This window comes from Culex pipiens, chromosome 1 (genome assembly GCF_016801865.2).
Source record: "Culex pipiens pallens isolate TS chromosome 1, TS_CPP_V2, whole genome shotgun sequence".
NCBI lineage: Eukaryota > Metazoa > Arthropoda > Insecta > Diptera > Culicidae > Culex > Culex pipiens.
Window position 1 is genome coordinate 106,436,068 of NC_068937.1, and position 27,655 is coordinate 106,463,722.

Here is a 27,655-nt window from a genome sequence, read left to right on the forward strand (position 1 = left end):
TACTACCCAGTGAGCGGAACAGTAATCCCAAGTGGTACTTTACAAGCACTCTTTAAAAGCACTTTTCCAATAATACCTGACGGTACCTCAGGCACACAATCAGGTGCAACATCCGCTACTCGTTCTCACGAGCAAAACCTCAAATATCCTACCTTCCTTCCTCACTACCAGAACTTCCCCAATTGCATTGTGCATCACGTACAGATAATTTATTTCAATTATATCTTTTCTTTCTCTCTCTCTCTCTCCTTCCCGCGTTCCATTCCAGATTGCGATGTGTGATACCGATTCTGTGGACATTCCCGGCGCAGACTGCGAGCAGAGCAACCGTTATCGTTGACGTCGTGCCATCGTCTCTCACCGTCATCTGGCCATCAACGCTGGGTCCACTTGACTCCACTTCGTCTGTCAAGCTCGAGTGGATCCGTCCGTGTAAGATCCAGAGAGGGGGAATTCTCAGCGAAATTTGAGCTTGAATCGTATTTTTTTATTTAGACAATATTTTTCATCGATTTTTTTTAAATTTAAAGGCTTTTTTATTATTTTTTGACAAACTATGAACAATTATGATATTTAAATTTAAAACTTTACAAAGAATCCCTTCAAACTGAGAACTAGCACAGCATCACCTTAAGCAGCAACCTCGTCAACGGCGGTAAATCTAGCGTAGCTTAAGGTGAAATCGGATCAAAATATATTTGGGCTTCTTCTTCTTATTCTTCTTCTTCATAATCATCATCAAAATCATCAATCATTTGCAGTACGTTTGTGTTGGTAAAACCGTCACACACACCATCACTATCCTGGCAATGTTTACAAACTAAGATCAAACACAATTCTGTTTGTTTTGTTTGATGATAAATGTAAACATTTCCCAAAAGATGAATTCATCCAGTAGTGTTCTTCCAAAAATTCAATTGAACAATTTAAGTGTTAAGAAGATATCGGCACACATTTTAAAATGGCGGATGAATAAAAATAAAATAAATATATTATTCACGCTAAAGCACTGCCTTGGCGTTCTCGATTGCGAGATTCCTACTCAAAACTAGTTGTCTCCACCGAGACAGGACCCAGGGAGACGACTACACCTGGGCTGAGCTAACGACCTAACCTCTAGGTTAGACCGGGGCAACATTTACTTCCCCGTCCGACGGAAGGCGTGATCAGGAAAATCTCGTCTCGAAAAATGCCACCGGGATCTCAGGGATCGAACCCAGGCCGACTAGGTGAGAGGCAACCACGCTTACCCCTATACCCGGTCTCGGATAATACGCGTAAAAAACCACACCGAAAAATACTGTTTTGGTCCTATTCGATCCGTATTGGAGTCTCATGAGTCTCTGTTCAAAATCATAAATTTTACGAAAGTACTTCAAAAAATGAAAAAAATACGATATTTTTTTTACTTACGGCCGGAAGATTGCGAAAGGATAATTTTTGTAAGAAAACCCGTCATGGTATAACACATTTTTAAAGTTTTGTACATTATGTTGATTTTATTTCACCATTTTTAACAGTGTTTATTTAAAACATTGCAAGCTGCAAGAAACACTTTTTGATTTCCAAGTTATCATGAAACATTTTTTTGAACACAACAATTTTTGCTTAAATATTTTGATCGAAGAAATTTTTTTGGTTATCAATCTCCCTGAGAGTATAATTAGTTTTCGTTTAATGCCGGTGGCACCATTTAGCGCAGGGGACGAAGTAGGCGTTCACGTTTGTGGGTCACGTTGCGGGTCTCGAGCCGGCAGCTGCATCTGCAATGTCCTGCGATTGTTCGCCGTTCGTCGGAACGCAGGTCAGAAGATCCGCTTGCAACTCTCAAAACCGGTGGCGTTCACTTTTGCGGGTCTCGAGCCGGAAGCTGCATCTGCGACGTCCTGCGATGGGTCGCCGACCATCGGAACGCAGGCCAGGAGATCCGCTTGCGACTCCCGAAGCCGGTGGCACCATTTTAGCGCAGGGGACGAAGTAGACGTTCACGTTTGTGGGTCCCGAGCAGGAAGCTGCACCTGCAATGTCCTGCGATTGTTCGTCGTTCGTTGGAACGCAGGTCAGAAGATCCGCTTGCGACTCCCAAAACCGGTGGCGTTCACGTTTGCGGGTCTCGAGCCGGAAGCTGCATCTGCAATGCCCTGCGATGGGTCGCCGTTCGTCGGAGCGCTGGTCAGAACGTCCGCTTGCGACTCCCGAAGCCGGTGGCACCATTTTAGCGCAGGGGACGAAGTAGACGTTCACGTTTGTGGGTCCCGAGCAGGAAGCTGCATCTGCGACGTCGTGCGATGGGTCGCCGTCCGTCGGAACGCAGGTCAGAAGATCCGCTTGCGACTCTCAAAACCGGTGGCGTTCACTTTTGCGGGTCTCGAGCCGGAAGCTGCATCTGCGACGTCCTGCGATGGGTCGCCGACCGTCGGAACGCAGGCCAGGAGATCCGCTTGCGACTCCCAAAGCCGGTGACACCTTGTAGAACAAATTAGCCATTTGAGCGGAGGGGAAAAAGGCATTCTCGCTTGCGAGATTCAGGCTGGGAGGAATAAAAAGTACCGTAAAAACAAATCACTTCGATTATGATTTCAACCTACCTGATAAGCTCCTCTTTGGCATTCTAGGGGTTTGTTATTCTCCACGCAAATTGATCCGGTTGATAAGTTGTTTCGCGATTTTTTCTAACCTTCATGCAAAAAAACAGCTCGACGTTGCTTGTTTACACGAGGCATTTTGAAGAATTGAACGACAGGATCTAAACGTCAAACCACTAGAGCCAGCCAAGTATTTGGATTGTGAGGGTATGACAGAATTTTATCTCATAAATAAAGTAAATGCGGGAGGGGAATTTCCACGGAATTTCGCATGATAATTTTAAAGGAAATTTATAACTTGTCATTTTCTCAACAAATAAGGTTGGTTTATTTGTATCCAACATTAAAAACAGATAAAGTAACAAAAATCTAATGTGTTGTAAACTTTTCGTTCCGTTTTGGAGAGTAAAAATCGTCACACCTTATTTAATGTGATATTTGAAAAGGTCATAAAAATCTCTTCATAAAATGTTTTTGTCATAAAACCACACTTTTTTCTTTGGAAAAACATTTATACTAAAAATTAAACCTTATAAAATTTATTAAAATTAATTATGAACACGCAAAACATTAAATATATCACCAAAAAAGCCTGTTTTGCGCTTGCGCAGATTCGTCCTTTTCAAAAGTACATGACCAAATCATCAATACTCACACCATGATATGCTTTTGTGTCTGTACACTGTTGTATACCAAGACAGTTTTGATTGGAAAAGTTCGACGGCAATAAATATTGGCCAGTTTAGAGAAGAAAATCGCATTTTTTCGAGCCAAAACTGTAATTAGTGCAAAGATGTCATGAACAAGTGAGGTCTTATGCAACATGTAGTTCAGCCGTGGGATAATCAAGCCGATATTAAGTGATAAATAAAAGTGGTAAATATGTGCGAAGAAGAGTGCTGAAAACGATGAAGAAGAAAACATCGATGCTCAAATTTTGTGATCTGTGATCTATAGGAAGTTTACAGGAAAATTAGGCCAAATAGCGCTACAAAAGTTAGTGGAAATGATAAATAGTACCACTATTATGCTGGAGATGAAATTTGGAGAAGGTAGGTGCAGTAATACTGGAACAAAGTTCAATTTTCTGGTAGCGAGTGACGATCAACGGGAATGGTTAAGGAAGCAACACAAATCATTGATAAAAATTAAGGGCAAACAACGGCAGCCTTTTCGGCCATTTTTTTGATACCTAAGAATTTCACCTTAAGTGGCAAAGTCAAGAATCCAAACCCGTAATTGCCGGTAGCATCGGTAGCCGACAATCCCACCTCCCCCAGTGAAGATCTTCCAGAATCATAGATAACGTCACCGGGTGACCAACGGCGGCGGCGGCAAAAAGTCAAAACAGAGTGTGACAGAATCTCGTTACGATAAGAATCGCGCAAAGCTCACCTTCTTGAAAAGAAAGATGGGATCTTCCCTTGAACTCCCGAGAAATCCACGATGGCGGAACCTTGAGACTTGCAGACAGCTTTTCCAGCCAGAATGGCGACGACCGACAAGCCGGGAGGGATGTTTTGTCTCCCTTTTTCCCGTAGCCATAAATACTCTGGCAAGTGGAGAAATATCACCACCAGCTATAGAATATGGGATGAATTATGGATGGTTGGCTCGTTTCTGTCACTGTTCTGGGCGGGAGGGACTTTGTCTTGGGCACTCAAGAGCGAACATGTGGCGCTTTCGACGGATTGTCTCAAGTTGTCAACACTCGGGAAAACACGGGAGTATTTAGCGAAGAGAAATGCGCAAGGAAGCTTTTTTGAGTTACATGACATTTTTAAAGTATAAAAAAAATCATTTATATTTTTTTTTCTAATCTGGATCAACTCAAAATATCATTTATTAAGTTTTATGATCTGCAACTTGTATGTCTAGTATGGGACAGTAAATTTTTCTAATCAGTTCAAATTAACTTTGACTAATGGTTATAGTTCTTAATTCCGACCTGGGATGCCACTTGGTTTTTTAAATTGTCTGTAAAAAAAGTCTGTGTATGTCTGTGAATTTGTCTAAAATTCAAATATACCAATTTACAGTCATTGAAATCCATCAAAAATTGCGTTTTAAGCATTTGAAGACTACCGAAATAAGTTTCGACAAAAAAAATAACAGTATATTAATTTAAGAAGTTTTTCAAAAGTCTGTGCACCCCAAAAAATGTCTGGCACAAGCTCAAAAATCTGTGAAACACAGACAAATCACACAGACACAGACAAAATTGGCCGAAATAATGAGACCTATATTTTTTTGTTTGGCCATTAACCGAATTAGGGTGGTCCGTTTAAAGGCAATTTTTGTTCACAATAACCACTTTAAAAAAAAATCATAATTTTGCTCCAATTTAAACTGATATTAGCTTTCTTGGGTGCAAATGAAGTAAGTAAGTTAAGTTTACAAAGCAAAAATAGTTTGGAAAACTTCATGTGCCGTTTCGACGATATGTCTGGACCGAAGCGGCTATGTCTGAAAATATTTTTTACGGAATTCTTTGACAATTTTAACATAACATATTTAAAAATAGGCAAGGTTCATAAACAGGATTCCGAGATATGATTTTTTTTTAAATAAAATCTGGGTTTTACGACGCGCCACGCGCAAAAGCAAAAAAAAATGCAAAAACGGGGAAAATTCAAGTTTTTTTACTAAAACTGCAATAACTCGTTGCGTATTTCACTTACAAAAAAAAAAACTAACTTAATCCACATTACATGAAGGTGGGTCTACGACGTTTTTATACAAAGTTCATTTTTAGAGCAGGATTATAGCCTTACCTCAGGTTCTGGGTTCGATTCCCATCTGCTCCCAACGAGAAAGTTAAGGACACATTAATTTGAAGTGATGAATATGATCGAAAATTCAAAGTCGCTCGAGGCGGGGTTCAATCCTCCGTCCTTTGGATTGGTAAGCATAAATGCTAACCACTAGGCCATGACGACTTGGTGAGCGTGGACTGGAATTAGGAATACTGTTACAGAGAGCGAGTTGTGGCGCTATAACCACGGCAAATAATGTCCAGGGCATTCGTGGAAATACAATGTCCCATCCCAGAGGGTCCCGGAGTACCAAACCTTCTTAGCATGGTGCTCCCAACGAATACAACCAAATCTCGGAGCGTATGGTGGTGTGTCCCCACGCTTCTTCCTCCCCTGTCGATTCAGAATTGTGTTGTTGTTCGAACACTCAGTGCTCAAACTCAACCCAATTACGAGTCATCTCTGCGATACGGCTTTACGCAGTAGGCCTGGCCGCTTTAACGCTTGTGATGTTTCAATGCATTCTAATGCAATGGCGCACTACAAATGTTAATAAATGACAAGAAGAGTGCTAGGCGTCATCTAACCTAAGGCACTCTCCAGGATCCCTTCGAAAGATTGGCTGCGCTAGGGTCTGATTAGATTAGATTAGATTAGATTAGATTAGGATTATAGCCTTACCTCAGTTAGGAAGGCAAAATGTACTCTAACATGTATAGGTCATCGCTGAAATTCTCGAGTTATCACATCGCGCGAATCCTATTTATGAACCTCATTTTTAAATACATTATGGAAAATTGTTAGTAAGCCTTAACTATATTCAAGAATTTTTCGAATTTTAACACTTCAGGAACAATTTTGTACGGGTGTCACCAAAGTCAAGCTGGGACATTGAATTTGATGTTCAGTATATGGGTAATTCTCCGCCAACTCACACAGCAGTTGCCCCGACCCCTCTTCGATTTGCGTGAAACTTTGCCCAAAGGGATAACTTTTGTCCCTGATCACGAATCCGAGGTCCGTTTTTTGATAACTCGTGACTAGTGCGTCCGTCCCGGGAATTCTCGGGACAAAAATCCCAGGATTTTTCCAGAACCGGGAATTCCCGAATCTCGGGATTTTTTATAATTTGTTCCGGGAATTCCCGAAAAAAAAAAACAAATTTTGATCTGGAAATTCTGATTTGGTTGTGGAAATATTCTATGCACAGTTGAATACCTCAGAATCGATAATAATTGTAAAGCATTATTCGGCATATATCAGCATTAATTTAGTTTATTAGGGCAAACTGTTTCATCAAGCACTGGTATGTGGGGCAAATCAGGACAAATGAAACGAATTAAGACAGCTAATTAGTATTTTTTTTGCATGATGTTTTGAATTACTTTGGTTAAAACAGGAACAGAACAAAACAATTTCACAGAACACCGATTTTTTTATTTATTGTTCTAAAATCTCCTTACCTATTTAGACTGTTTTTTCCTAGTTGGCGGTAGTAACTTAAAAATAATTTGTTAAAATATGTTTTTTGCAAATGTTTTTTTGTGAAAGTTAAAATTTTCTAATTATTTTTTAATTTTAAAGGTGAATTTATTTAACACATGGATGTTTGCGAAAAATTTCATTAGAAAGGCGTTTATTCGGGATTGCAAAAGATGTTGTAAGCAACTTGTTGTAAAACTTGATTTTTCCAGCACTTGTCGTATTTCTAGATAACTTTTTCAAAACAACAAATGCGCCAAGAGTTTTCTATGTACATAGGACCTTTTGAAAAAGTAATCGAGATTTATCCGATAAATGTACGACTCGTGCTGAAAAAAATTTCTTTTTGTAACTTGTTGCATACATTTTTATTATGTAAAACATGAAATTCAAAACTAATCTTAAATTTTACATTGGATGGTGTTATTTAATTTGTTATCGCCTCTTGTTTTTTAAAGATATTTTCAAAGATTTTTTTCAAGCTTTTCTAATCATGTCAAATAAAAAAGAAATATATGCGTATAAGTTTATTTAATTTGAATCACATTGTAGTTCATTTACAATCCAAAGCACAACAAAGAACAAAAAAACTTATTTTAATTTTATATAGGCTTTTTAAAAACTGTCGTCCTTGTATAGATTATTGAAGTGTAGATTATCAGCAATTTATATAATTGAGCTAATTCTTGAAAACATAACAAATATAATGAAAAATTTGATTTTATTACTGTTTAAAAAATTTCCCGGGATCCCGGGAATTCCCGGGATTCCAAAAATATTTTTCCCGTTTCCCGGGAAATTCAAAACCCGGGAAATTTGGACGCCCTACTCGTGACGGAGGGGCGGTACGACCCCTTAAATTTTTGAAAATGCGAAAAAAGAGGTTTTTTTCAATAATTTTGAAGCCTGAAACGGTGATGAGATAGAAATTTGGTGTCAAAGGGACTTTTATGTAAAATTAGACGCCCGATTTGATGGCGTGCTCAGAATTTCGAAAAACCGTATTTTTCATTGAAAAAAACACTAAAAAAGTTTTAAAAATTCTCAAATTTTCCGTTACTCGACTGTAAATTTTTTTGGAACATGTCATTTTATGGGAAATTTAATGTACTTTTCGAATCTACATTGACCCAGAAGGGTCATTTTTTTCATCTAGAACAAAAATTTTCATTTTAAAATTTTGTTTTTTTTCTAACTTTGCAGGGATATTTTTTAGAGTGTTACAATGTTCTACAAAGTTGTAGAGCAGACAATTAAAATTTTTTGATATATAAACATAAGGGGTTTGCTTGTAACCATCACGAGTGTTGAGAAAGTAAAATTTTGCGTTTCTCTTTGTTTCGTCGTCCGTGTCTGAACGGCCATGACCAACGACGACCAACTTTTTCAAAAAAAATTTCGTAAAATCGCGATAACTCGTGATGTTTATAAGCAAACCCCTTATGTTTATATATTAATTTTTGTAATTGTCTGCTCTACAACTTTGAAGAACATTATTACCAGGGCTGCGGAGTCGGGTCATATTTCAAGCGACTCCAACTCCGACTCCGACTCCGGCTTTCTGAGTTTAGCCGACTCCGACTCCGACTCCGGCTCCGGCTTTCAGCTTCAACTGACTCCGACTCCGACTCCAACTCTGGCCTACCAACTTTAGCCGACTCCGACTCCAGCTTTCAACAAATTGTTGGCTCCGACTCCGACTCCGACTCCACATATTTTAATTTTTTTTTTCAAAAATTAGTGACTTATAGTTATGAAAAAAAACGATAAATAGGATAATTTAATTACCCGAAAACGAAATTGACTTTATAGCTGTCGGCCACCATTGCTAGTACCAACCACTAGTGTCTTCCTTTTATCTACAAGGACTTCGCCGCCCTGGGCTCCTAAGTGTATGAAAGTATGGCACGGAGCGACGGCGCCGAATACCCATATTTACACAAAGAATTTTAGAGCGCCCGCCGCGGGATTCGAACCGGCGACCTCTGGATTGTGAGTCCAGTGCGCGGTCCGATTGATCCACACGGGCGGGACAATTTAATTACCCTCTAAGTGTAAAATTTTTCTCAAGGAAAATAAGTTCAAATCACTAAACGGGAAAAAAGTTTCTAGGTTACAAGTTTTATACGTTATTAAAACAGAAATTAAAAAAAAATCAGTTTTGAAGGCATTTTTAGAATTTTTTTTAGAAGAATTATGTAAGTAAATAAGGATTTATTTACATAACCTTAAATTTATATTCAATTTATTAAAAACTAATAAATTTAAATATTTAATTGTTATTTTTTTAAATAAATCATTAAAAGAAACCTAGCCTAAATAATCGATTTACATATTAATTCAATTTGCTCAGAAGCACAGTGACTCTCAAAGTCACCTTGGATTTTTAAATAAAATTTCAAACGATTTTTTCAAAGCTCCATAAAGCCGGGTCCGGTGGTTCAGTGGTTAGCGTGGTAGCCTCTCACCCCAGTAAGGCGTCATCCATAAAGTACGTACGCTCTTAGGGGGGGAGGGGGGGTTACCGTAGGTTTGACAAGATGTGACCAAGGGGGGAGGGGTGGTTTGCGAGACTGTGACGTCACGCTAGGTTGTTTTTTATGATTGCATAATATTAACACAATTAAATTAAATCCTCGTTTCTAAAATTGTTTGCTTACTATTATTTAGAAGAACCGTCATCAGGGGTGACATTGGGTCTGGGGGGTGAGATTAGATCATACAAATTTCTGAATTTTAGTATGACCCAAAACTAACCCCCAGACCCAATGTCACCCCTGATGACGGTATCACATTATAATTTATTATATAGTCACATTTTTTTGCAGCTGGAACTTCAATATTTTGCAAATTCTTGCTTGATAAAAATAAATGCTTTGCAAGCAGATTAAGAAAACTGCTATAAATGGTTTGAACTTATTAGATACAAAGCTGTGAAAAACAGTTTGCTAGATTTTTTAATACTCGAATGTTTTACCAGGTCTTATAATTTCTAAAAGATACACAACTGTTTTTTGTTTCGTAATGTTTATTCTAAAAAATTAATAATTAGACATTTTTTTCATATTAAAATTGGCAAAAATACCAAAATAAAGATATAAAAACTATAAAAAATCCCATCGAAAACAAGGGGGGGGGGGGTCTGGCAAAATGTGACGTACTTTTTGAGGGGGGGTTCAACTTTGTGTGACAAAGTGTGACATAGGGGGGAGGGGGGTTTAATTTTGGCCGATTTTTGCGTGACATACTTTATGGATGACGCCTAAAGCCTGGGTTCAATCCCAGACGGACCCGGTGGCATTTTTCGAGACGAGATTTGCCTGACCACACCTTCTATCGGATGGGGAAGTAAAACGTCGGTCCATTTGCGTAAAAAGAGGTTTTGGGTGACTCACCACACAAAACCTTTGGACGCCTAGAAATGAGCAGAAACTTGCAACAGAGGATTGCTTTGCTTTTGATTTTGATTAAAGACGTACATGGACATCACGCCATGGCTGAAGGAGATTATTATTGCAAATCAATGTACCTGAAAATTTTATTCGTGGAAAGGACGTTAAGTGGTTCTTTTCAAAATCCTTGACTTAAAACATATTTTACCCAGGATTTTTTATTTATTTAAATTTCATAATTTTCGATATATTTTAAAGGAGGCGCGCGATACTTCTTGAATCTTCACCTTAAACGAAGCTTTATGAATGATCGTGCGCCTCCGGTAAAATATTTTCTAGGTCATATTTGCGTGGGACATATACATTATGAAAAAAATCTTACCGATTGAAAAAAAAAATCCTATCATTTTCATTATACTTTTTTCTATTATGTCCTTTGGAACAGAAATCTTGACATTCGTTCAACGATAATTTGCAATGATATCAAAATATTTTGCCCAAGGATCGATACTTTCAGATTTTTGTAGAGCAATAGTAAACATTAAAATTATCGATATATTTATCGTATTCAATGATAATTTCAAAATAAGTTGCACCTTTTTTGATATATTTTGTCAGTTTCAAATATTTTAAACGTGACACTTTGATTTTTTTGTACTTAGTTATAAACAAAATGCGCATGTTAAGTTCCAAGTAGTAGATTGTTATAATCGTTGATTATTTGATGGAAGAGTTATACTCTTAGCGAGTTTTTTTTTCAGATTTCCAAAAACAGTGATTATTACTTTTAATGTTTTTATGTACCTCGTAACTTTTTTTTCCTGAAAAATGATTTACTTAAAACCTCCAAAACATTCGCTATCGGGGAAAAAATTACTATGTGTGTACTTTTTTTCAGAATGAACTGGATTAAATTTGGTCAAATTTATATTGAAAAGGTACATAAATATAGGCAGGATGCAGTCAAGAATCAATTGAATATTTCTGACTACAAAACCAATATTGTCTATTATTTTTTAAATTATGATACTACATACTTGGGTTAGAGAGGATTAAAAGGTTATGCTTTAGTGATAATAGCGAAATAAAACAATTAGAGCATTCGAATCACAATAAAAATGATTCAAAAACATAATGGCATCTGATAAATCTCTTTAAAAAAATGAAAAAAGTGGCATCGCAGTGCATGCGACTTAAAAACAATTAAAAATATAAGAAGTTTTGTGAATTAACCTGCATTGTAATAAAATAATGAACAATAATTAAAAATAATATTTTTTGTTGAATTTTAGATCACTCCGACTCCGACTCCAGGTTGCCTAAAATTGTCGGCTCCGACTCCGACTCCGACTCCAGCTCCTAAAATTTAGCTGACTCCGACTCCGACTCCGACTCCAGCTGTTCAAGTTTTGACGACTCCGACTCCGACTCCGACTCCGGGTCCCCAAAAAGACCCGACTCCACCGACTCCGGCTCCGACTCCGACTCCGACTCCACAGCCCTGATTATTACACTCTAAAAAATATCCCTGCAAAGTTAGAAAAAACACGAAATTTTAAAATGAAAATTTTTGTTCTAGATGAAAAAATGACCCTTCTAGGTCAATGTAGATTCGAAAAGTACATTAAATTTCCCATAAAATGACTTGTTCCAAAAAAATTTATAGTCGAGTAACGGAAAATGGGAGAATTTTTAAAACTTTTTAAGTGTTTTTTTCAATAAAAAATACGTTTTTTTAGAAAATCTGAGTACGCCATTAAATCGGGCGTCTGATTTTACATAAAAGTCCTTTTGACACCAAATTTCTATCTCATCACCGTTTCAGGCTGCAAATTATTGAAAAAAACCTCTTTTTTGGCATGCTCAAAAATGAAAGGGGTCGTACCACCCCTCCGTCACGAGATACCAAAAAACGGACCTCGGATTCGTGATCAGGGACAAAAGTTACCCCTTAGGACAAAGTTTCACGCAAATCGAAGAGGGGTCGGGGCAACTTTTCCCGATTTCGTGTGAGTTGGTAGAGAATTACCCATATGATTCTGTATAAAACCAAAAATTTAATAGGAAAAAATAGGGTAAAAATAAGACGTAAAACACTAATATGGCTATATCTCTGGAAATAAATTTTGGAAAAGCTTCAAATTTTGGGCCCAAGCAGTTTATGGCGCATGTTTTCGAATGGCTTTTTGTTTGAAACTGAATTCTTTTAATTTGAAAGTGTTATCTGTCCCGCCCGTGTGGATCAATCAGACCGCGCGCTGGACTCACAATCCAGAGGTTGCTGTTTCAAATCCCGCGGCGGGCGCTCCAAAATTCTTTGTGTAAATATAGGTATCCGGCGCCGTCGCTCCGTGCCGTACTCAAACACTTAGGAGCCCAGGGCGGCGAAGTCCTTGTAGTTAAAAAGGAAGACACTAGTGGTTGGTACTATCAATGGTGGCCGACAGCTATATGTCTGTAAAATAGTCCAAAAAATACCTCTAAAAATGGCTTTGACCACATTTACTGGTCGAAAATTGTGAATCAAAAACTAAAATGTTCGTCTCCGACCCCATGGCTACAAATCTGAAATATAAAAAATGTGGGTTTTACGAGCGGTTTTCCAATGATGGAAGACACAAATTTTTAAGAGCGGATACAGACATCGCTCAAGTATTTCAGAAAAAGAGCTCTCAAAAATCAGACTTTGAGTTCCGGGTTTCGGGCCAAAATTCAATCGAAAGAGCGCATCTAAACCTTCAATTTAGTAATTGGATTTTTTCCTGGGACGATTCCTCGCCCTGCATATTTTTTTAAAGATTTCTGAGAAAAGCGTTTTACCAAAAGCAAACCTTAAACCTTTCTTTTGTAAGAAAGGCAAAAACGTAATGAATTATTAATTCTGTAGGTGATGATCTTTGTTTTGCCCCCTAGTGTTTGGAGAAAATTCTAAAGGGGAAGGAGATAAAAACTTGAAATGAAATTTTCCATTGGCCTTAACAAAAATCTAGAGTTTTCTTAGAAAATCTAGTTATTGTGTTTTATATGTTTGTAGGACCTTTAAAAACTCTCGAAATGTCTTCAGATATTTTTCTAGCTAAACTCAAGATACTACTAAAATGTGTACAGTTAAAATACTGTGATAATCTCATAGAAGCTAAATAACACTTTTCATCTAATAAACCCTAACATTTTATTTGTTTTGATTTACACACACAAAAAATCACAATTCCAAGCTACTACTGATATAAAAAAAAACAATTTCAGCAATTAAAAAATATTTAAAAAATCTAAATTTATGAACCACCCTGATGTAAATAAATTTCATTTTATGAAAAAATAAATGTATTTTTTGAATTCAGCTGCCTAAAATTACCCTTATGTGACATATTTGGTAGGATGCCTGACATGTTTTAATTTTGTCACTCCTTTTCTGATTTTTAAAGCCAAAGCGTCAGGTTCTGTCGTAACCAATCCAGATAATATTTGGATTTTTTGCACAGTACACATAGGGGATCATGCCATGGAATCTGGGGCAACACGAGAAAAGGGCGGATAAGCATTTTAACTATTTTGCTATTTCTCAAGCTTCAGGTAACTTTTTCTCAAAATTCAAAGTGGGAAACAATAGCTAGCGTCCCCAGCTACCGTTTCACATATTTGGTTTTGTAAAATAGTTGTCTATTGCCTGAGAAAATGCAAAATTGTTGCAGCTGTCAAAAGTTGTTGCATCTTATTGCGCAAAATGTGCTCAAATTGAGTTTGAAAAACATTCCAATACAGTCACTTCTAATCCATCATTTGCGATCTTCAATCGCTGCAACTCGCAAACCTTTGCTCCTGACATCTGAACTCCAGTGTTTTCTTCTCTCAATTTGCCAATAACCACCGCCAATCCGTCATACCTTAACGAACCGGAAAAATGCGCATTTCTCACTACGAACTCAACTCCCTCCTCAATTCCTCACCACCTCACTACACGCACATGAACTCAACACCTCAGACCCTCCAATAGAATTCCAACTCGTGCTTCCCAAAGAAGTGATTCCTCCCATCCCTAGGAGTACGTATCATCACGTACTTACGCAATGTTTTTCTTTCTACACAGGTCCACAACTCGGATTCCTCGAAGATAATTACGCAAAGGCCGGGAGTTCGCCAGCGGCAGCATCAACAACAGAACAATAACGGTGGCTGCGGCGGCTAGACCGAGTGTATAATTCATCAACTTTCAATCGACCAATCAATCAATCAATCAATCAACCCTCAAACTACTCGACCGACCCCCGCTAGATCAAGAGCAAGCCGGCGGGAGGCTGCAGGTCGTTTCTGGGGGGTTATAAATCTACCTGGTGAACTACGACGACGACCGGCAAGTTGTCGGAACCAAACTGTAGTGGCCACGTGGTCCACTTTGCTGGGGAGTGCCGAGCCGACCGGCAGTTATGATGGATGGGACTAGGCCGGGTTCTAAGATCTTCAAGTTGCGACGACTCGTGTTACCCGTGGTGGAAGTCGCACCGTGTAAGGCTTAGCCGTGAAAATATTCTGCTGATGCTGTGAGCGAAGGAAGACCACGTGGAGGGAGTGTTTGTTTAAAGTGAGGTGATTTGGTTTGAATAGAATAGTTATTTATTAATTTTTTCTTTGGTTTCAAAGTTGGAGCAGCGAACTGAGAGAGAAAAAGAGAAGTTAAGTGATCGTTTTACTCAAGTGAAAGAGGTTGTAGTGTGGTTGTTATTGTAGTAGTAGCACGTGTCATCGTCGTCAAAATGTATTGCCTTTGCCGATCATCGAAGACCATCGCGGTGCGGATCGTGCTCCTGGATGAGACCGATTTTATGCATGAGTTACAGGTGAGTAACGATGATAAATTGATTATTTTACTTGTTTCCAGATTTTTGAAATCACTACATAAATTTCATTGAGGCCAAAAAATGAGATTTGAACCCTTTTGAAATGCAAGACGCGAATTAAATAAAACTTTTAAAACATTTCACACAAGTTTCACTTTTAAACATTGAAAGTCTAATCAACGGTTTCCAAGACATCATCGATTGAAAATTGAGGGTCAATTGGATACAACTTAAAAATAATCACATCTCAGCATCTTTCCAACATTGTTGGATCAACAATGTTCAAAAAATAAAGTTGTAGAATATATATTTTCTCATTTTTAAAAATTAAACAAGACAATTTTGTTGAATAATTAAAAAAATAAAAATGGGTTTACGCCCCTGTTCACAGCAGGGATGCCAGATACACAGATTTGTCTGTGTTTCACAGACATTTGAGCTCGAGTCAGACATTTTTTGAGGTGCACAGACTTTTTAAAAACTTCATTAAATTGTTATTTTGTTAAAATATCAATCGAAACTTATTTCGTTAGTCTTCAAATGCTTAAAAACACAATTTTTGATAGATTTCTATGACTGTAAATTGATTTCTTTGAATTTTAGACAAAGACACAGACATACACAGACTTTTTCACAGACATTTAAAAAAATCATGTGGCATCCCTGGTTCACAGTAAACAAAATCTTGATAAAATTACTTCTAAAAAGGTGTACATCTTTAATGTCAAAATAAAGGGTTAATTCTACCTCTAAAAATGTGTAAATTTACATCTGGCAGACGCTTGGAAAAAAATGTCATCAAAAAAAATAATACATAGTAAAAAATTGTGTAAATTTGGATGGTGTAATTTAGGAAAGTTGAATATAACCTCTTTTACGATGTAATTTTACCTCAATTTAGACTGAAAAAGCGACATTACAACAGAAAAGTGGTAAAATCACACATTTTCAGAGGTAAAATTACACATTTTTTCTGACATAAAAGATGTACCCCTTCCCAGATGTAATATAACCATGATTTTAATTTCTGTGTATCAAACCAGCGTTAGTTATATCTAGCTTACTAAATCCTCGCCCCAACCCGCACGGCCAACTCGCTAGAAACATCGAAGAAGTTAATGTTTGCCATATTGAGTTTTGTGATAAATAGTTCTGCCATTTTCCGTTACTCAACTGTTAAAAAATGTTGTAACATGTCATTTGAAGGGAAATTTAATGTACTTTTCGAATCTACATTAACCCAGAAAGGTCCCATCCAATTAAACGCATCCAATTTAAAAGGGCAGCCTTCGTACAAATACTAGATAAGCCACGACATCAAGATATGGCCATTTGGACGACAGCCGAATAAGCGAGAAAAGGTCACTTTTTTTCCTTCCAACATGCAAAGCACATTCAGAGATTTAAGAAATGGCTAGAACGACTTTATTCTTTTTGCACCCTTGAAATGATGCTGAAAATTGCCTTTACATGCTGGATTTTTTTTTTACTTAAAATGGTTCAAAGTTCCATGTGACATATAGAGCCAATAAATTACAGCACTGCGAATTTATAGTGTCCCTCGCCAGTGCGTTGAATCCGTAATTTGGTAGAATCTTTTTTATTTCATTTTGGCCTGCTGCGGGTGCTGCCACCACTGTCAGAATTGACCGCAAATATTAATATTTAACAAGACCACAGAGCGCGAGTTTCCGCAGTTCCATCCATTATTCAAACCAATCAATTTGCGATTCCGTTTGTCGACTCTAACGAGACCCGCGAGGTGGCGATAATGGAAATTTCACTTATTATCAGCCCCTGTTCTGGGAGGTGGACCACCGTAAGCAAGTTTACCGACACCTGCGCCGGATCTGCACCTGAGACCTCGTCCGCCAGGGTTCTGGCAAGGGCACCCAGCTATTTGCTGCCATTGACCCGAGACGGAGAACAATCGGCTACTGTTTTACACGATTGTCGACGTGGATTATCCCTCGTAGAACTAGGAGCGGCAAAGGAGTTGGGGATTGGGAGGAAATTAATGTAATCTTCACGATCTAGGCGCGCGCGGCCAAGCTTTTTTTTTTCCTTCTGCTATTCCTGCTTGTACAGAAGAGGAAGTTTCCCCGGTTGGTTGGCTTATAAATAGTCAAACCAAGAACGACGACGGCGATGGTCGATGGTTGAGCAGCTTGAACTTATTTTGCGCCTTGCGTTTCGTTTTTAAATTTATTTGAATTTAAAATCAAATTTATTCAATTCCGCGCAATCGTGGTATTATCGCCTTATTGTTTGCCAAGCTGGGACACGGATGAAGGACGTCGGGGTGGTTGGCTTCTGGGGAGGGCAGGGACATTCCACTTAGGGTGAGCTGGCTGGTTTGAGACCGTTGATCTCGCAGATAGTTTGCTTTGGATGAATCCCACTTTGGTAAGCTTTATAGCTGAAATTGAAACCAATACGAGTTTTCAGAATCTTCTGCTAATCAACAAATCTCGGGTGAGTTTTCAAAAAGCCGTAAGAGCCACCATGACCTCCGGCACTAATTTTTCTTTTTCTTCAAATTAAAACAACATTTCATTTGTTTTAAGTTTAGGGCGATTGAAGGACGTGTAACTGAACAATCTCAAGCATTTTTGAAATTGGTTTTTCGTAAGTAGGTCGAATACCGATGCAAAGGTACATTTAACATTTATTTTGTGAACCATTCTTTTTACGTTCCTTTTCTCTCCTTGTTTTTTTTTTATGACTTGTCACATACCTTTCAGCTAGTCATTTTCACAAGCCTATCATTTTTTACTGGCTCTTGTTCTAACGTTTGAAGATGTTCACTGTCTAGATTGGGAGTTCAGAACACGGAAAAAATTTATATATTTTTTGATTTTAATGTTTTTGTCGGTTATATTCAAAATCAATAACATTTGTGATGTTTCTATGTTATTATTTACATTAGCTTCAATTTTGGGATAATATTTAAAAAAAATCTTTCAGGTAACCTTTCCAGTGCACTTTCAACAACTTTTCACACCTTTTCGCACCTTTGCTAACCCCCGAAACGACACTAAAGAAAAATGACCAGCCCAAAATAAAAATAAACGCAAAGGTAAAAATGACTCCCCCGAGAGGGGGTGGGCAGCAGCCCCAAGAAAAATGACCACCCGTCCTTTCACATAAAATAAACAAAAGATTTGCCTACCTTTTCGCCCTCACCACCCCCTCCCTCACCTTGGGTCATTTATTCTGCCCAGTCAGCCACAAAGTGAGCGTAAAGCTTCCTGCCAACGAGAAGTTAAGGAGAAATTTCGGCACATTTTAGTCACACCACCCTGGGCGGACGTCGAAAAAAAAAAAGAGGCAAACATGCAAATTAGAAGTTGTTTGTTCTAGCGGAGGATCCAGGTCGTCGCAGGTCTTGAGGACGGACGGACGATTTTCTGTTTGCTCACCGTGCTGTGAACACTTATTAAGTCTATTGTTTGTGTTTGCCACTGTTCTGGTGAATCGGAAGGTTGGCATTTGGCAGTGACTGTGAGTAATGGAGGTTGGAGGTAGGCACCACCTCTGTTTTTGATCTGGGGGGATAGGGACTTTGTTTACTCGGAAGGTTTGCCCATGTTTGACTAATGGTAAAGAGAATAAGGGTAAATTCAGTTAGTCAGAACAGAAACGGGATTGACTGTTAATAAAGAGAACAATCTAGATAAGTTTCAACTTAGAAGGATTTGAGGTGGCAGTCGTGCCCAAATGATTACAATGTTCGCTTTGTAAGCGAATAATCCTGGTTTTGACTCGAAAACGGACCCCAACGAAAAAGTTCCAGAATGATTGAAATAAAATAGGCTCTCGACGGGGTTCGATCTCCGTCCATTGCATTGGGAAGCAAAATGCTATCCACACGACAATTGTGAGACATGTACTAACATAGTTGAACCCATGAATCGGATAAGTTGAATGTTTTCAGTAAGTAAGTAAATCTTTCCCTGTTCCTGAGGGGCACACCCTTGAAGAGTATCGGGGCCGGCATTTACAAAGCGGATTCAGTGACAGTTTATTAATCAACTTAATGTTAACATGTTAAGGTTAATGTTATCATTTCATAGGTTGTCTTCCTAAGGTGTCTTGATAAGGTCCAGTTTGTGACGATACACTACCTTCCCTTTACTAAGCAATCGAATCCAGAAGAGAAACGATCACCAGTTGTGTTGGTCCGAGCAGGGATTTGAACCCCGATCTACCGCTTACGAGGCGGAAGCGTTACCACTGGGCTACGTGGCTCGGTCATGTTTTCAGAACGAAAACAAATTTTAGCCTGGGGGTCTTAAAGAATTCATCCAAAAAGATATGAGTAGAGATTATGAATGAGGAGCAATTGGAAAAAAATAGAACACACGAATAATAAGAACAACAATACAAAACTGTCTACCACTTGCCTAGAGTGGCTCATTGGACCATGCATCTTCCCAACAAACACTACAACTCGAATTAAAGCTAAACAGAAAAAATGATGGTAATATTTATCAGGAAATGGTGACGGATTTTGTGTGAAAAAAAGTGTAATATTACATCAGGAATAGGTGAATATTCATTGATTAATTATCATCAGGTTCACATTTTCAAAAAAATGTTAAGTAAAGTAACTCAAAAAAAAAGTAATATTCAACCAACCAAAATCTGTATCTTTTGAAGGAATTTTTTGATCGATTTGGTGTCTTCGGCAAAGTTGTTGGTTTGGATATGGACTACACTGACAAAAACTGATAAACGGTAAAAAAAATTGGTGATTTTAATTTAACTTTTTGTCACAAAAACCTAATTTGCAAAAAAAAACACTATTTTTTAATTTTTGCCTTTCTTACTAAAGAAAGGTAAAGGTTTTACTTTAAGCCAGGACGTCATTTCCAACTTCGTAAATATGTCGATTCAGCATGAATTTTAATCGAAAAAATCGTCAAAAAATCACACTGCATCGATTTTCGACGCTCTATCGATTCACCTTGACAGAACTCGTCTATCTCCAACCCTCGAATTTTGAGAAAATAAATTCCGTGGAGGTCGAGTGATGTTCGTATGTGGTAAAATTTTGCAAAATTTTGTGTCGCGCCGTTCTCAGCTCCCATATATCCGATTTCGATTCTTCTAAATGCAGATGAAAGGTAGTGTGCTGAACCTGGGCGAGTTGCCGCGCAAATTTCGAAATATCCATCTGTTTTCGGATGCGGCCAGACTTTTCAACAAAATACACAGTTTTCAAATGAAAATATGGTCAAAATTTTTCATTTTCATAACTTTTATTTATCTCAAAAATTGCATTTTTCGAGCCCTACAACCCCCCAAATTTTCATCCAGATTCATAATATGGTTCTGGAGTTAGAGCCGTTTGATTGACCTACCATAAGAAAAAAAAAACCCTGAAAAAGGTAAAAGCCCACCTGGTGACCTTCGCCAACATTTTTCATTTCTGATTTTATTCGAAATTTCTTGCTACATTCATAGTACAGACCATGAGTGAGCATCTGAAACAAATTCGACATCGATCGGCAATCCCGATCAATTTTTAGAACGATTTACTTTTTGCCTTTCTTACTAAAGAAAGGTATAGGTTTTACTTTAAGCCAGGACGTCATTTCCATCTTCGTAAATATGTCGATTCAGCATGAATTTTAATCGGAAAAAAGCAAAAAAAAATTTTTAATTTTAATTATTTTAACATTGTAAATCGGACTATTAGTTGCTGAGATATCGATGTTAGAAAATGGTGGGTTATTTGGGTGAAACTTAGAAAACATCAATTTTCCCGTTTTTAAACCATTGCATGGCAATATCTCAGCAACTAAGGGTCGTATTAACAAAGTTCAAAAAAGCAAAATGTAGATAATTTTATAGATAATTTATAGATAATGCATTGCATGACAATGTCTCTGCAACGATGGGTCGTATCAACAAAGTTCAAAAAAGTTGAATAAAGATAATTTTCTCAGCTTTTCAAAAATATTCATTTTCAAAACTGGGCAAACATGTGCACTAATTTAAAAAAAAATGAAAAACTGCTACCATTTTCAAAAAAGTTACCTAAAAATGGCTTTAACTTGAAAACGGTGCACTTTATCAAAATTTCACTTGAGTACTTTTTGATTGCAAATTTGATTTTACATCGTAAAATGAAGTTGAAATTTTTTTTTGCGATCAATATAACGATTTTTTGAAAGAATCAATATTGATTCAAAAATTCATAGCTCGGTCAGAGATTTTTTGCACAACCTGGAAATTTCTGAAAAGTTTGCATTTTATGTCCTCTAAAACATATAAAAAATTGTGTTTTTGTGCAAATCAAGTTTAAGTGACAAAAAGTTCAATTAAAAATAACCAATTTTTTTTCCGTGTATCATTTTTTTTCAGTGTAGTCCTTAGCCATACCTACAACTTTGCCGAAGACACCAAATCGATCAAAAATTCCTTTTAAAGATACAGGTTTTTGAATTTTCATACATCATTTTTGTATGGACAGCTGCCAAATTTGTATGAAAAATTATATGGACAAACTTATGATGCAAACTGGCTTCTTTTGGCATACCGAAGGCACCAACAAAGTTTCAGCCAGATTAAAAAATACAAAAAAATCGAATGACCGAAACCTGAGAGAATTGCTCATTAAAACTATTTTTTTCTGTGTAACTTGAGAATAACGTGTTATCCTGTTATTATGAAAGTTGAGCATCTATTATAATAATTTTTATAGTATATTTTTACCTAAATTTAGATTGAAAAGTGGCATGACATCAGAAAAGTGGTAAAATCACACATTTCCATAGGTAAAATTACACATATTTTCTGACATAAAAATTTTTTTTTTTTGCTGTGTATCATTCCCTATACTTAAAAAAATCAATAAAAATCAGGATCAACTGGGATATGCTCCCTTCGACAAAGTTTTAGGGAATTGAATTTCTCACAAGAATCTCAAAGTTGGACAAATTTGGACGAGACCAGCTCCACCTGCCAGCAAAATTCAGTTTTTCCCCATATATTTTTGCATTTTTTTAAATACAAAGTTCAACGCTCTACAGCGACCCTTTAACCTTAACCGATTTGGCTCAAAATTAGTTCAGATACTTATTTTGACCTGAAATTAAGCCAGGGGGCATTTCCAAAGATTTCCATTTGTCTTATCACCCCATGTGGCACTCAAATGTTGAATCTTTAATCTTTAACTTGTTATATCTTGGAATCATCATTCAAAACTCTGAACATTTACAGATTTACAGTATGTGACAAAAGTTTGTGTACCCCTTGGGCAGTATACACATTTGCGATGAAACATACGAAATATTGAAAGTTTGACAAAAACCAAGTACTATTTTGCCACAAAAAGCTCATGAAAAGGTTATTTCTTTAAAAAGGTCCTCATTCCTCCACAACCCAATTGGGTTAACCTAAAGTATCTTAATATAAAAATCTATTTTTCAACCTATTTATCTTTAAAATGCAATGGAAAGAAGAACTCTTTAAATTTAAGAAAATCATAAGGTTGAAAGTGTAACTTTGTTAATGTTTTAAAAAACGTTTTATTTTTGGTCAGCTTAGGCTGTGTATTTCATTTTCACATTTTCTAAATTAGGCTGGTACTAATTTTATTTAAAGTTTTATTTTAAAATTAAAAATCCAACCGAGACATCCCGAGTTGAAAAACGAGGTATAATAATCCCTGACGTTGGGAAAACTAATTTTTCACAAAGTTTAAGCTTTTGGAAGTCAAAATAAGAAAATCATAAGAAATTGTGAAAATCGCAGCTCTTCATTTTTGGTTTGCTTTCTTTCTATTGGCTAATAACTTCTCCTTCATGGAAAATTTTAATTTTTTAAACATCTCTCGAAAAAAAAATACCTTAAAATGCCTATAAGGCTGGTACAAATTTTATTTAAAGTTTTTGTCTCCCCCCCCCCTTCAAAATTAGCCCGAAAAATCACGGGGCAGCCCCCCCCCCCCCTCCACTCGACCCCGACCAGAGTCGAGGGACAAAAACATTGAAAAATAATTGGATCGGCCTAACCTAAAAATGATGAACTTTTTTAAACAAATTGTAAAATCACTTTCAATTGCAAATATTGTTTTGCATTTTTACATTATTTTAAAAATTTAATTGAAAATTTGTTTTACCATGCTCAAAGATGTTTAGGCCTATTCAAAATATAAAATTTTTGGATATTCAATAATAGTTCGTATGATTAAGCTACAATTTCATAAAATTTTTCAGAAGCTCCAAATCGATCAAAAATGTTGATCCTAATAAGGAATAAGTAATGCATAAAAAAATACCCTTTGAACGTATATTTTGACTCAAGTTTTGATGTTTTCCCTAATTCCTGTAAAATGACTGTTTAATCCGTTTACAAAAGTATTTTTAAAAATTGTCTGTCTATCAAAAACGACAACTTCAAACAATTTCCAACTCGCAAATCCCCATTGTCGGCAACATTTGTAGAAAATTAAATCTCCATTAAGTTTGACTCGCCCCAGGGTCGCTTGTCTTGTGTTGCACCGGCGACAAAAGCCATCATCATGACGTTGCTGACATGTCCCGTGTTTCAGAGAAAATCCCCTCCCAAGAGGAGCGCCAGGGCCCGGCATAGTAAGGTCCCTGATGGTGGCCCCCGGGGCCAGCACGTTGCATGTTCTGCCCGGCTCTCGGAGAGCAATTATAACATTCACGGTCATGATCATATAACGTGATTATGATTTCCACCCGTGCACGTGTGCACGTTGTGACAATCCAACACGACGAGCACGCTGAGGTAAGGGATGGTGATGACATTCTGGAGCCTCGGAGGAAAGTGTTCTTTTTGTGTTGTTGGAGTGCTTTTCCTGGGAAAACAGATTTCCTTCCTTCCTTTGTTTGACAACTACTTTTTTTCTTATTTCTGTATAGCTGAGGATAGACATGAAGTGGTTGGGAAGTGAATTAAATTCACTTCAAATTAGTTTTACTCTTTCTGTTTTGAACAGATTTGCTAGAAATGTTTAATTAGCATTGTTTTCGAGTGGACTCTTCCTATGAACTTTTTTTATGCAATGCATTAGAATAATGAATTTATTTGCATCTGAAGGACAAATACAGTCATATGTACTCAGTAATTAATTTGGAAATTATTTGACAGAAAATTTTATTTTGTACGGAACATTTTTCGTTCAAAAATTCTTTAAAGGTAATATTTGTTTTAATTGTATAAAAAAAAACACCGACAGTGGCAGCTCATTTGTTCGTCTCTTTCTCAGAAAATTCCCCCGCAGCCTTCGAAAAAAAAAAAAAACATTGCACTGTTTTATTTCCCACAATTTGTTTCCACTCGCAGACCCCAGAAATCAATTAGCGTAATTTCCCTGTTCGTGGAAAATTTCCTCTGCAGGGCCAACCAAAGCTCCCAGATCAGCATATCCCCGGATAAAAAAAAACAACATTTTCATGACATTTCCATCAGTACCACGCGTGCTCGCCGCACTTCAGCCGAAAAACAAGTTGGAAAATTTTCACTTTTCCTCGAAAAACCTTCGGTGGATAAGAACGCGCGGAGCTCATCTTCGCTGGAATTGGCGCGTTCCGGGGAAAGTTTGGTAAAATGGTAAATCGAGGGTTGTACCACGGACTTGGCACTCCATTGTCGATGAGAATGGAAAATTTTCGCTGAATTATAGCGAAAATTAACGCACGATTGGATAGATTAAATTATTCAAAACTGTTCAAGTGGCGGAAATAGTGCTGGGAACTTATCGCAAATATTTCAATGAAAGTCTCTCCAACCACCTGCTCCAATTTCCGGCGAGAACCTTCAAAGATTTTACCGGATGGCTCATCTTCCAGCTGCATTATTGAACACAAAGCCATGGGTGGTTGATATTCCCTGGAAAATCTTAGCATGAGGCTTTAGGGGAATATAGTATACAAAAAACATTTTTTCTCGAATTTTTTAAACAATGGTTAAAAAAAGGAATTTCTTTTAAAAATGTAAAAAATTTCTTAAAATTTACCACTCTCCCCTACTGGCCAACCACAATGGATCATCCCTTTGGCAAATATATCTGCGATCCTAGAACGCGTTACAAATCGAAGTATTCGATTCCGGAATCCTTTTGTTTGACAAACATGGCTGGTTTGGGTTTTCTTGAAGGTTGAAGCCCGCGGCAATAATCCGGAAATTGGGCACGAGTTGAAAACGGGAATAATTTATGTGCCACGCATGATTGGGCACTATTTATCTTGTCAAGAGAGTAATTATGTTGTTTGAGTTTCGAACCCGGATTGATAAGTATTGATTGGGTGATGAAATCATTACCAGTTTCGCATAAATTGTATGCATTTATACTTTTTAAAAGATTCAGTCCTTTTTTGACTGTTATATTTTGAACAACTTATTTTTTCAAACTTTGGAAACTTTAAAAAAATGTGTGTAATTACCTTTTCTCTATCTCAATTTCTTCACAGGTAATTTCCAACTGCACAGTTTACGACTCACTGAGCCCTCCGAGCACAAGGTGTAAAGGTAGGCATTCTATAAAAAAAAAATACCAGTTATTAGCACCTTAATTGTCTGCGACATTAAACTGCAAGCACTTCATTCTTCCGAACCGAAACTCACTGAACCGGAATGGTTTCGTGCAAGTGCAGTAAAACGTGCAAGATTTACAGCCCAAATTGACGTGATATTTTAATCACCAATGACAACCATTTTCTCACCACACGACGGGCGGCCGTTTGTCGGCATTGCAGTCGGTAGCCCAGGTTAGTGCCAATATAGAGCTGACACCTTGATTGGTGATACACGCCACGTTTGGTCCTTTCGCGTTGCATGGCGGGGCGGTGGATGTTGGTACAAGCTCACTAAACCAGTAGCCGGGGCCAGATTGGATCGCGCGAGGTAATTTGTTTACGCCAAGCCGTTGGAAGCGCAATTTTCGCAAGATTCAAAGGGGTGGAGGCTGCCAAGATACAAACAGAGCAGATAATAATTGCCGATTAAAGCGATTTGATTTTACTTAATATTGGCAATTACCGCTTATAATTACGACACAAACACTGGCCAGGGCCTTTGTCCTAGCTGGCAGAGGTTGGCTTCCGTTTTGTTCCGTTGGAGGACGTCGTTTTGCATACTTACTGTGGGGGATAATCTCTTGCAAATCGGTATGTCACTATAAATACAAAAATACAAAAATACAAAAATACAAAAATACAAAAATACAAAAATACAAAAATACAAAAATACAAAAATACAAAAATACAAAAATACAAAAATACAAAAATACAAAAATACAAAAATACAAAAATACAAAAATACAAAAATACAAAAATACAAAAATACAAAAATACAAAAATACAAAAATACAAAAATACAAAAATACAAAAATACAAAAATACAAAAATACAAAAATACAAAAATACAAAAATACAAAAATACAAAAATACAAAAATACAAAAATACAAAAATACAAAAATACAAAAATACAAAAATACAAAAATACAAAAATACAAAAATACAAAAATACAAAAATACAAAAAAAAACAAAAATACAAAAATACAAAAATACAAAAATACAAAAATACAAAAAACCAAAAATACAAAAATACAAAAATACAAAAATACAAAAATACAAAAATACAAAAATACAAAAATACAAAAATACAAAAATACAAAAATACAAAAATACAAAAATACAAAAATACAAAAATGAGCAGTTCTCTACGGAATCGGTCTTTTTTCTTTAATTTTAATTTTTGTATTTTTTAATCCGGCTGAAACTTTTTTGGTGCCTTCGGTATGCCCAAAGAAGCCATTTTGCATCATTAGTTTGTCCATATAATTTTCCATACAAATTTGGCAGCTGTCCATACAAAAATGATATGTGAAAATTCAAAAATCTGTATCTTTTGAAGGAATTTTTTGATCGATTTGGTGTCTTCGGCAAAGTTGTAGGTATGGATATGGACTACACTGAAAAAAAAAAATACACGGTAAAAAAAAATTTGGTGATTTTTTATTTAACTTTTTGTCACTAAAACTTGATTTGCAAAAAAACACTATTTTTAATTTTTTTTATTTTTTGATATGTTTTAGAGGACATAAAATGCCAACTTTTCAGAAATTTCCAGAATGGGCAAAAAATCTTTGACCGAGTTATGAATTTTTAAATCAATACAGATTTTTTCAAAAAATCGAAATATTGGTCGCAAAAATTTTTCAACTTCATTTTTCGATGTAAAATCGAATTTGCAATGAAAAAGTACTTCAGTGATTTTTTGATAAAGTGCACCGTTTTCAAGTTATAACAATTTTTAGGTAACTTTTTTGAAAATAGTCGCAGTTTTTCATTTTTTTAAAATAGTGCCCATGTTTGCCCACCTTTGAAAAAAATATTTTTGAAAAGCTGAGAAAATTCTCTATATTTTGCTCTATTGAACTTTGTTGATACGACCCATAGTTGCTGAGATATTGCCATGCAAAGGTTAAAAAACAGGAAAATTGATGTTTTCTAAGTCTCACCCAAACAACCCACCATTTTCTAATGTCGATATCTCAGCAACTATAGGTCCGATTTACAATGTTAAAACATGAAACATTCGTGAAATTTTCCGATCTTTTCG

General features: G+C 36.8%; 1 long non-coding RNA gene across 1 annotated transcript; it reads left to right on the forward strand.

Moving 5' to 3' along the window:
- Positions 1-276: 276 nt before the first annotated feature.
- On the forward strand, positions 277-26,193 carry LOC128093151 (uncharacterized). Its single transcript, XR_008212272.1, has 3 exons — positions 277-432; positions 14,303-15,050; positions 25,502-26,193. It is a non-coding gene; the product is annotated as an uncharacterized LOC128093151 (long non-coding RNA).
- Positions 26,194-27,655: the final 1,462 nt, after the last annotated feature.